The sequence below is a fragment of the Miscanthus floridulus genome, chromosome 8 (genome assembly GCF_019320115.1).
Source record: "Miscanthus floridulus cultivar M001 chromosome 8, ASM1932011v1, whole genome shotgun sequence".
Taxonomy (NCBI): domain Eukaryota; kingdom Viridiplantae; phylum Streptophyta; class Magnoliopsida; order Poales; family Poaceae; genus Miscanthus; species Miscanthus floridulus.
In genome coordinates this window covers 83122085-83133561 of record NC_089587.1, presented here as the reverse complement: position 1 = coordinate 83133561, position 11477 = coordinate 83122085, and the positions used below count along the sequence as shown (strand labels likewise).

The following is an 11477-nucleotide window of genomic DNA, read 5'->3' as shown; positions in this document are numbered from 1 at the left end:
GCCCCTCCGTCGCCGGTCGTCCCCATGGCAGCGCGGCCAGCCAGCGGAGGCCCTGACGCACCGGAGGCCTCTGGCGGCGGAGAAACCTCCGTGCTAGCCGTGCGTGACGACGGGGAGGTGACGGCAGCAACCTCGGCGGTGGATCTGGAGCGGCCGCTCGCGGGGCCCCTCCCGGCGGCCGATCTGACGCTGGAGCACGGCGTCGACCTCGCGCAGCCAACGGAGGCGGTGGATCTGCGGTGAGCAGCCGGATCCAGCGCGAGCCCTCCCCGTCTCCACTACATCCGCCTGCATTGCATCCACCGATGGCCGCTGCGCGGCCGGCACGGTGGCTCATTCTGAGCAGGACATATTCGCAGTGCTCACAGACACATTCCACAAACCTGGTTTCAAGCTTCACGTTTCTGTGCTGCAACATCTGTTCTATGTGGTAACTATATATACATATATGTTTATCTGTTGTTCTATCCTCTGATGATTTTGTGTGTGTATTCATTAATATGTTTGCTGCCATATTAGGTTTATGGTCTAACGGAGCCTCTCTGGGATGCCTCAGCAGTTCCTTCTCGATTCACAGATAATACAGTGCTTGTTCGAGACTGCACTATTAAACTTCTGAGCTCATCCTTTCCTAACATGACGCCTCTAGAGGTATTTTTAGCCCTTGTGTACTTCTGTTCTTAGTTCAATCAGCAGGAAATTTGACATCTATGTTTCCTACACGCAGCAAGGTTTGTTGATGGACTTTTTAGTTCAAAAACTGATCCTCCCAATTTTAAGAATCATATAAGGGATTTTCTTGTTCAGTCCAAGGAGTTCTCTGCCCAAGGTAATGTCACAAAAGTGCCTGCATCACCTTGAGTAAATTTATTTCATTTTGGCCTTCCTGAAATAAAAAATAGCTCTTTGCCATTGAAACTGTTTGTATCTACAACTACATATTAACCAACGAAGTGCACAACCTCCTTGCCCATATCGAAGCATTGCATTAGAGCAAGGAAACCCTAGCCCACATCAATCTGACAATAGCACAATATCAGAAGGATGTCTTTGATTTCAGTTCTTTCCTTTATAATCTAGACCATATCGAAGCTTTGTTTGGAACTTTGGATTCAATATGTTAAATGCGGCATTGCATCCGACACACATACGCCTCATGTCTTACTAGGTACAACCATTACGAATCCTATTTACAAATGTATTCTCCATACAAGCATGCACTAAAAACAAATGAGGTCTGCAGGTGTGTTTTTTTGTGACAATGTCAAGGAACAACAACCACATCATACTGAGTAGAGTAGCAGTAGTTTCTTCTGTCCGCGGCGAGATAATGGAGTTCTTATACTGCCTACTATTATTTTAGATTCCTATTACCTTTTGGCGTTCACAACTTTTACAGGATTTTCCGTAATTGTATTGTCTTATATTCGTTCCTATCGTCAGCCTACCACAGGCTGAAGCTGTCAGGGGAGCAGCATAATAGCCGTGGGGATCCCGGCACCCAAAACGGACGAGACTCACACGCCAGCTGACTGCCAAAACAAAAGGAAAATTCCCCCCAAAGTTTTGTTCGTCCCATACTATACATCGATACTTGCTTTTACAAACCATGAATTGTTTATTTGTTTTCCTGTCATGTTAAGATGCCTGCAACGGTTGCGCAGAATGGTGCGATGATGCACGATAAATACTTTCACCGTGTAAATAGCTGCTCGTGTTGCTTCATTGATCTGCTTCCATGTAGGTTCATATTTCTATGCTCTACTATTTGAACAACATTTTACAACCATCTCTGCTTGATTAGATTGCTTAGTTGTTCAGAGGATGTGACGACCATCCAAAGGTGCAGATTTAATATCATGTAAAATAGACATGCCTCTTTGCTCCAGGTGAGTGCCTTCTTCTCAGGCTTTTTCCTTACACTGTTTTAGATAGGAAAACTGAGGTGACACATTCAAAAATATGTCAGCTTTAGGGGGGTGAAATTGGGAGTGCATCCTATAGCTTGGGTTCTATGTTTTTTAAGCTATATGCTGATTCTGACAAATCTACTGCATGCAGACCTTTTTTTTACCAATCCCCTTTATAGGCTTAATAAGCAACAGTATTCCAACTCAGTGTAGGCAGGCCTCTTCCTGATCTGGTCTCTGTATTCTAATGTTTTTCCCAGCGCATTTCATCTTACTGATTTTTTACAACTGCATCTCTTCAGAGGATCATTACTGTGTTGGTTGGGCTTCATCAATTCAGCAGGATTAATCGCTCCGCTATTTTCCCTTTGATAACCCAATCAATACCTGCTGCTTTTAGGTGCTTCTTGGATTAATCTCCTCACCCTCTTCTTCAAGGTACATTAGGTTGCTCCTCTCATTTAAGCTGATTTTTCCCATGTAAGTTATTTTTGCCATAGATGCAGTTGACAGCTGGCTAGTTACAGGACCATGGTATGTTCATCCATTTTTTCCTTGTTCCTTTCTGGTATCTATTTATGGGATATGAATATAACCTTTTTTTTGGTATACCTTCCATTGATCAGTGATGTTTCAGAGGTTACATATCTTTATATTACAACAGCTATTTCTTAGCTTACAAAAAAATTGGCCTTCATATCATGTATGTGTTTGATTATGATGATAGAACAAAGCCCGATGAAACTTAATAATTTGATTTGTTCATACACGGTTGGCCCCAGGCAGTGCCCCATTCAATGCATTTACGTTCTCCTGCCCATTCATACCGCATAATTATGATTATGATGTAATCTACTTTGTAGGGTTTTGTTACCACCTGGGTTCTAAGATTATTGTTTCTGCCATGCTTTAGTTAATTTTCCACCTTGTGTTGGCTGAATGCTCCACAGCAGTATTGCGCAGAGTTAAGGTGTCGGTGTTTTGGACCGGGGGGTCCTCAACCAACTAGTGAATTTGTTCTGCATGTTCCCGATTCCGGATGGTGATGCAAAGAGACACAAGGTTTATACTGGTTCGGGCAATTCGTGCCCTACGTCCAGTCTAGAAGATTGATCTTGTATTCCTTGCACCGAAGTGCTTGTAGTAGGGGGTTACAAGCTAGGTGAGAGAGGGAGCTAGTCCCAGGTCTCGGCGGAGAGTGATGTGGGCTGCTTGAGACGTTGCTCTCAAGCGGCAGGGAAGTGTGCGTGTTACAGGGTGTTGTTCTTCGTGAGAACCTGTCCCCCTCCCCCCTCGAAATGGCCCAAGTCCTTTCCTTTTATAGTTTGAAGGGAGGACAAGGGTAGTACATGTGCTAACTATACAGCGTCGTGTGAACAGAGGCGGCGTGTCCGAGCCCTGTAGCCCGTTCCTATGGCGGTGTGGTCGTCGGAGTGGTCCGTGCTTGGAGTGCTGGGGCGACGTGCTGGTCACATCCGATCCTATGCGTCATGGGAGCTCCAGGGCTGCCTCGGAGCGGGTGCGGCGGTCAGCGTGTGGGTCGCTGTGGTTTGACTGTGCATGAGGCCGAGGCTCGGTTGGTGCCAAGGCTAAACCGCGGTGGGGGGTCTCGGCAGACGTGAATCCCGAGATAGCCGAGACCCTGGCGTGGAGTGTTGAGGCCTGGAGGGAGCGGTCGATCTGGTACACTGATTCAGAGGCGATGATGACCCGAGCCAGACTTCCCATGCCGCGTTGTCTTTGGGCGGGGATTGCCGGGCACAGTGCGGTGCGAGCGCTGATCGTGGGCACAGCGCCAGAATACAGTGGCCGGTAATCCCCGCCGTGCCCCATCTCGGTCGGTATGGCGCTGATGCGACTTCTTGTCCCGTCGGCCACTCCGTAGTGTTGAGCTGTCGTCCAGCTGAGATTGCGGGAGTGGTTGACACATTAATAGGACATGACGTGCTATTGGGAAGACTAGTCGAGGCGGGAGCGACAGGTTGTTGATAAGCCGGCCTCGAGCGATACGGAGAATAGCTATCCTATTCGAGGCTGTTCGCATGGGGCCACTTGCGAGACGGAGATTGGGCTCCTTGCCGAGACCTCTTGCGAGAGGCCTCGCACGAGGCGGAGATTGCGTCAGGGCACCGAGACCTCCCGTGCGAGGCCTAAGGCGAGGTGGAGAGCCTGGTGGGCTCAGACGGGGCTGGTGATGAGCCCATGGCTTACCCTCTAGCTTTGTTGTTGATGGGATTTAAGTGACCCTTTTGGTGTACGCTCGGGGTACCCCATTATATGGTACTCGACAGTAGCCCCCGAGCCTCAGGGGGAGTGCGTGCACTTTCCCTGAGGGTTTGTCGAGACTTGGCTTGCAGCCGCTCCTGTAGGGATTGTGTTTTGCTTCTTGAGGTTTCGGTGGGTGCGCGTGAGCGCACCCGCCGGGTGTAGCCCCCGAGGCCCTGGAGGAGTGGAGTCACTCCTCTAGGGGCTTTTTTGTGTTTTGAGTGAGGAGTTTTTATCGTATTTGTCGTGCCCACAAGTGCGAGTTTGGGTCGCGGGGTCTCGGCAAGGTTGCAGGAAGAGCCCCCTAGCCTCTGCACGGAGCAAGAGGTCCGTCAGGGGTTCCCCTAGCTTTTTGTACGACCCTCACGCTTCCTTTTCGCTCGGAAGGAGGGGTGGAATATGCCAGGCTACCCTTGGTGGGCACGAGCGTTGGCACTTCCGGTGAGCTGTTATCGGGTAAGTCCGAGTGGAGGCCCATGCCCCGTTTGCTAGGGGACAGCTAGCGGTCCAGAGACACACTCCAAGAGTACCAGAGGGTTTCTCTAGTGGGTGCCAAGGCCGTTCACTAGGCCTCGGTGGCTCGGTGCCTCCCTACGGTGGGATCCCATTCGGAGACCTCCCTACCGGTCTCGGACTCGACTTAGGACGCCCCGAGCGATTGTTTGCTCAGGCCTCGGCCATTCGTGGGCTTGCCCATAGTCATCCCTGACTCTGTTGCCCTAGGGCGGCTGTTGAAACCTCAGGGGGCCCAACCTTCGAACCCCTGGACCGTAACGGGCTCGGTGCCCTTTATCGTGTCTGTAACAAAGCTTCTAGCACGGGCTTAGGTCGCTTGTCTTTGTCTTGGGTGCAGTAGGAGCCCCCGAGCCTCCGCCCAGAGCGAGAGGGCGGTCAAGGGTCCCCTGGCTTTTTTGTTCAACCCTCACATATCCTTTTCGTTTGGACGGAGGGGTTGTTTGCCAAGCCCATTCGGGTGCGAGCCTAGGCCGCTAGGTCTCGGCAAGGTTGCAGGAAGAGCCCCCTAGCCTCTGTACAGAGCGAGAGGGCCATCAGGAGTTCCCCTGGCTTTTTTGTACGCCCCTCGCGCGTGAGGGTTTGTTTGCCGAGGCCCCTTTGGGTGCGAGCCTGGGTCGCAGGGTCTCGGCATATCTATAGGAAGGGCTCCCTAGCCTCTGCATGGAGCGAGAGGGCCGTCAGGAGCTCCCTTGGCTTTTTGTACGACCCTCACGCTTCCTTTTCGCTCGGAAGGAGGGGTTGTTTTGCCGAGGCCCCTTGAGTGCGAACCGGGGTCGCTAGGTCTCGACAAGGTTGTAGGAAGAGCCTCCTACCCTCTGCACGGAGCAAGAGGTCTATCGGGGGTTCCCCTGGCTTTTTTGTACGACCCTCATGCTTCCTTTTCGCTCAAAAGGAGGGGTGGAATGTGCTAGGCTACCCTCGGTGGGCACGAGCATTGGCACTTCCGGTGAGCTGTTATCGGGTAAGTCCGAGTGGAGGCCCGTGCCCCATTCGCTAGGGGATGGCTAGCGGTCTAGAGACACACTCCAAGAGTACCAGAGGGTTTCTCTAGTGGATGCTGAGGCCGTTCGCTGGGCCTCGGTGGCTCAGTGCCTCCCTATGGTGGGATCCCATTCGGAGACCTCCCTGCCGGTCTCGGACACGACTTAGGGCGTCCCAAGCGTTTCGCTTGCTTGGGCCTTGGCCCCGTGTGGGCTCGCCCATGGTCATCCCTAACTCCGTTGTCCTAGGGCAGCTGTCAAAACCCCTAGGGGCCCAGCCTTCGAACCCCTAGACCGTAATAGGCTCAAAGCCTGGTTCCTTCATATGAAAGGAATAGGGCGGGGGGAATATCTTCCCCATCGGCTCGGCAACGGCTGGTGCACCTTTTGAGGTGGTTTTCTAGGGAGACAGAATGACACCTGCTGCCGCAATAGTCGGGCGCGATGTGGTGGATGGGATGTAACTGTTCCCACAATTAATGAGAAAAAAGGTGGGCGCGTGGGCGATAAAATCGGATTGGGGTTAACCACGCCGGATCTAGGGGAAACTTCCCCAATTTCATCGCTCGTCCATTTCCTTCTCCCCGCATAAATACGCAAAGAGCCTTGCCTCTCCTCACCTTACCTTGCCTGCGTTAGCTCTGCCTCCATCGGTGCCGGGAAGAAGAAGAGAGAAGAGCAAGCCAAGGAGAGAGCGAGAAAGAGAGAGAGAAGAAAAACTCACCGCCGCATTTGAGCCCTCCACCGCACTCATGGCCGGCGACATCGTTGTCATCGAGGCAGACCCTTGGGATCCTTCTGATGTCACCATGGAGACGCTTCAGTCGCTCGTCGATGGTGGACTCCTTTGTTCGGTGATGGACCCCAATAGGCCGGAGTGGATCGCTCTGTCGGGCGAGCCAGAGCCGAGGCCTCGCGACGGTTATGTCGTGAGCTTTGTCTCCTTCCATGAGCGTGGCCTCGGCATCCCAGCGGATCGGTTCATGCAGGTGCTCCCGCACTACTATGGCGTGGAGCTCCACAACTTCAACCCCAACTCCATCGCACAGGCGGCCATTTTCGTTGCCGTCTGCGAGGGGTACTTGGGGATTGCTCCCCATTAGGAGTTGTGGCTCCATCTCTTCCGGGCGGGGCATACCACTAAGCCAACGGGCATGTCGGGCATGAGGAAAGCAACAAGGGCCGGTGGCTGCACTCTCCAAGTGCGCTAGGACCGCCAGCACCTCTACATCCCAGCCCAGCTCGTGTCATCCAATCGTCGATGGTACACAAGCTGGTTCTACCTTCACAACAATGATGGAGGACTTCCCCCCTACACTGGGCGGATTGTGGGAAGCTGCCTGGAGAGGTGGAAGTACGGCGTCCCGAGGGAGGATCAGCCCAAGATGCAGCTGCTTTTGGAGGGGCTGGAGAGGCTACGGGGCCGTGGCCTTACCGCGGCTGTGGTCGTGGCTGCCTTCCACCGCTGGAGGGTGCTGCCGTTGATGGCTCAGCGGCGGTGCCTGTTCGAGATGAGGCCGGGTGAGCCCAATGAGGGCATCCGGATGTCCTCCTCCGCCCTTTTCGACGAGGAAATTCTTCGTCGGGTGGGGGAGACGGTGGAGGCGAAGCTGAGGGGCGGCAACCTAACCCCCATCGCAATGCGCCCATCGCGGGGGTTTCTCTCGCTGGTAAGTCATGCGCCGTTGTAGCCTCTGAGCCTCCTCCATTTCTCCATACTTCTCGCTCCCTTATGCGTGTTTGCTGTTCCTGCAGGGGATGAGGGACGTGCGCGCCTCTCCGCCGCTCGTTCCTGAGGATGTGAGGCGGCGGGCGATCCACCAGGCGCACGTCGAGGCGCAGAAAAAGTGGAAGGACGCCAAGGCGGTGAAACGCACGAAGAAGATCCTCGCACACGAGGAACTGGATAAGCACCGCCGGCAGCAAAGGAAGGACGGCCTCCCGTTGGAGGAATCCCCATTGCCGTTGCTGTCGATGGAGGCCTCGAATGGGGATGATGAGAGCAAGACGGAGCGGGGTCCCCTGGACCATCTCCCTGATGTAGGGGAGATGGTGCCCGAGGCATCGGCCAGTAGCCCGGCGCTCCCAGGAGGAGAAGGAGGAGTAGACCTAGGGTCAGCAATTGCCTGCTTTGGGGCTGAGGCCGACACGCCCGAGGCGCGGGCATTGGGCAAACGCGCTGTCAGCTCAGTGGGCTCGGCGGCGGCGGTGGAGCAAGTGGCGGTAGAGGCGACGCAACTGCCCCCATAGAGGACCAAGGGGGTGTCGGGGTCCATTGAGGACCAGCCGGTGCCGATGGACATGGAGGCCATGCCTCTGCTGCCGCCACCGCCTTTGTGGACAAGGGTCGCCGTGGCGAAGCGGTTGCCGCCCCGCTTGAGGTGGGTGTATTTTTGGTGGGGTCGCAGTGCCTTCCGTTCGTTCTTTTGTCTTGTGCTGACCCTATGACCGTCTTGTCCTTAGCCAGAAGCAGCCTGTGGAGGTGCCTACCTTGGCGCCCCTTAAAGTGCTCAAGGTTAACCCCGGCTCCACCGCCCACTAGGTGGCAGAGGTGCAAGCCGCCTTACAACATGGCACGTCATCAGCGAAGGCCGGCCCAAAGGAGTCAGCCACCCAAGGAGGGGCTACCGAGGCGGCCCTGACACAGGAGGGGGAGGGAGCGCCTCCGCCCCACGATGGCGAGGCCCGTGGGTCGGATGTGGCTGAGGTCCCCGGGGTTTCTCAGGCCGAGGCGACGAAGGCTGCGGCGCCTAGGACCATCGAGGCCGCTGCGGCGGGCACCGGAGCCTTCATGACCGTCGAGGCCACGATGGCGGAGGCCGGAGCCCCCGAGACCACCGAGGCCACGATGGCGGAGGACGGAGCCCCCGGGACCACCGAGGCCACGATGGCAGAGGCCGGAGCCCCTGGGACCACCGACACTGATGTGATCATGGCGGGGCTGTTGGCCTAGGAAGTGGGGATAAAGGCGGCGGAGGCCTTGGTGGCACCCTTGGTTCAAGGCCCGCCGCCGTTGCGAGAGAGCGCCCAGGAGGTGGAAGTTCTTCCGATCTCCTCCGACGATACTTCCCGGGCGTAGGAGATGGCCAGCGCCGAGATGGCTGGTGTCGTGGAACAGCCGGTTCCAACCCTGGGCGAGGGAAGCTCGGCCCTCACGCGGGTGCGACCCGAGCCCCGTGGGTGGAACCACCCGCGTGTCCTGTGGCAAAGCCAGGATGATGCTGAGGCAGAGCCTCTGTTTGCCCTCAAGGACGCGGCCGAGGTCGGTCGCTGGGACACGTTCGAGCAATACCGCCAGCTGGCGAAGCGGTCTCTACGGATGGCGCTGTCCGTGGTGGCTAACGATTTGCCTAGGGTTGCCCAGGTTCGTGCTTTCTTTTCCCATGCAGTGGTCTTTTTCTGAATTTTCTTTGTAGGGATTGACCCCTATTCTATTTCACCTAGGAGCTCGAGACCCGATCTCTTGGGAAGTCGGTCTTCCTCCGCCGGGAGAGGGATGTCTGGGACCAGCTTCAGCGGTAGAAGGGCCTTCTTGCAGGCGCCAACGAGCTCCTATCGGCGTGGAGCACAGAGGTGGAGGACCTCCGCCTTCATTGTGCCGACGCGAAGGTCGAGGCGGCCATGGCCCAGGAGCAGCTCGCCCCTCTGGCGGCGTGGGTCAAGGAGTTGGAGGAGGAGCTCACCCGCGCGGCCAGTGATCGGGATGCCTTCAGGTCTCGAGCCGTAGAAGCTATGGCCTTGGCCACGGCTCTTGCTGGGCAGCTAGGGGCAGAACAGAATGTGCACCGGCTGACGAAAGGCGCTCTGGATGAGGCCCTTGCAGCAGTTGAGGCCTCACGAACCGAGGCTATGGTTTGGAGGGGAAAGGCCGAGGGTGAGTTCTAGCCCCTTCGTTTTATTTGCTTTTTCTTATGTTCGTTCCCTAACTTCCTCGTGTAACGCAGAGCTAGGGAGTGAAGCTTCCAGGGCGGCTGAGGCTTCTTGGGTCGAGGCTCAGCGCCTGAAGGAGAAAGCTGAGGCCTTTCGGGTCGAGGCCCGGCACTGGGAGCTTAAGGCCAAGGGTGAGTTCCGTAGGCTTTCATCCCTATTTAGCTTGTTTTTTCTCTCGCTCAGCCCCATTCCGTTTTCCATGGTGCAGAGTTAGAGGCGAAGGTTACCCGGGCAGCCGAGGCTTCCAGCGCGGTGCAGACGGTGCTTGAGACCGAAATCAGGGAGCACGAGGCGCTGAAGAGTGCCGCTCGTGCTGCCTGTGAGGCCCTGGTGGTCGAGGGGGTTCAGTCAGGTAGCTCCCTTGGGAGCCGTCTAATTGCGCTGAGCGGTCAAGTGCATGAGCGGCTCCGAGGAGCACTGCATACGGGTGTCAAGCGCGCGCTGGCCATCATCGCCTCGCACTACATTGGTGTTGACCTTCAAGCCATCAGCGATGGCTACGTCTTGCCCGATGATGACGATGAGGCTGATGGGGTGGTGACGAAGCTGATGGGGTGGTGACGAAGCTGTTGGAGGCGGCGGAAGGCCCTGGCACCACGCTGGCAATGTTGTTTGAAGAGGAGGTGGTCCCTCCCCCGCCGTCTGCCGATGCCGGAGGTCCCGAGCCTTGACCTGGGCCCAAGCAGCCATGTAAATAGAGTAGGAATTAAATTTGCATCGTAACGCTTGTGGTCGTCGATGCCTCTCTTTTTAAAGTACTCGTGTTTCTTTAATCGCTTGTCTTGTATTTCCGAGCCACTGCCCTCTTGTTGTCTCTGATCTGATTTCTTTGCAAAAAACCTCTTTGGAGCCTAAGCCGTCCCCGGGGCGAAAGGTGGTGAGGGAGCACCATAGCCTGGAGGCTTAGGCCGTCTCGCGACTCAACCGGCCTTCTGGCCCTGAGACAGGCTTTTGGTCCTTGGGTTTTCCGCAACCGATTCGTCAGAGTGTGCTAGAGGGTTTGGCGTAGGATTTTTTTCGAAAAATGACTAAAAATGGCGCGTGGGACTTTAGGGGGAATCCCCCATCTAGCCCTCGAGGGAGATTCGGTTCTACAGAGGCAGAGCCGAGTCTCCCTTATAGTGTTATCGTATTGCCGAGATCGATGATAGGCTCGGGGAATTTCTCAAGAAATTAGAACAACTAAAAAATGGGTTTCAATTGTATTCCGAGAAACAATATATACAATGCTTGGAATTTTAAGGATAAAAGCAACGTAGCTGTTCTATGTTCCAAGCGTTGGTGAAGACTTCGCCCTTTTCGTTGGCTAGCTTGTAGGTCCTAGGCTTCAGCACTTGGGCGATGATGTACGGTCCTTCCCATGGCGGGGTCAGCTTGTGGCGGCCCTTGTTGCTCTGTGCTAGCCTCAACACCAGGTCGCCTACCTTCAAGTTTCGGCCTCAGACGTGCTAGGCCTGATAGCGTCATAGGGTCTGCTGGTATTTAGCTGAGTGCAGCAGCGCGACATCTCGGGCTTCCTCCAGTTGGTCGAGGACGTCCTCTCGGGTGGTGCGGTTGCTTTGTTTGTTATAGGCCTGTAGCCTTGGGGAACCATATTCCAAGTCAGTGGGGAGGATGGCCTCGGCCCCATAGACCAGGAAGAAAGGCGTGAACCCCGTGGCTTGGCTTGGGGTGTTCCTCAGGCTCCAGATGATCGATGGGAGTTCGGCGAGCCATTTCTTGCCAAACTTCTTCAACCGGTTGTAAATTCTTGGCTTGAGGCCTCGTAGGATCATGCTGTTGGCACGTTCTACTTGGCCATTGGTCCTTGGGTGTCCTACGGCTGACCAGGCCACACGGATCGAGGGCTAGATGGGGGATTCTTGCGTTCTGTGGC

General features: G+C 55.4%; 1 long non-coding RNA gene across 1 annotated transcript; it reads left to right on the top strand.

Annotated features, from left to right (window-relative positions):
• The first annotated feature begins 526 nt into the window (after nt 1-526).
• On the top strand, nt 527-1565 carry LOC136475423 (uncharacterized). Its single transcript, XR_010763173.1, has 3 exons — nt 527-651; nt 728-829; nt 1444-1565. It is a non-coding gene; the product is annotated as an uncharacterized lncRNA (long non-coding RNA).
• The last annotated feature ends 9912 nt before the right edge of the window (nt 1566-11477 follow it).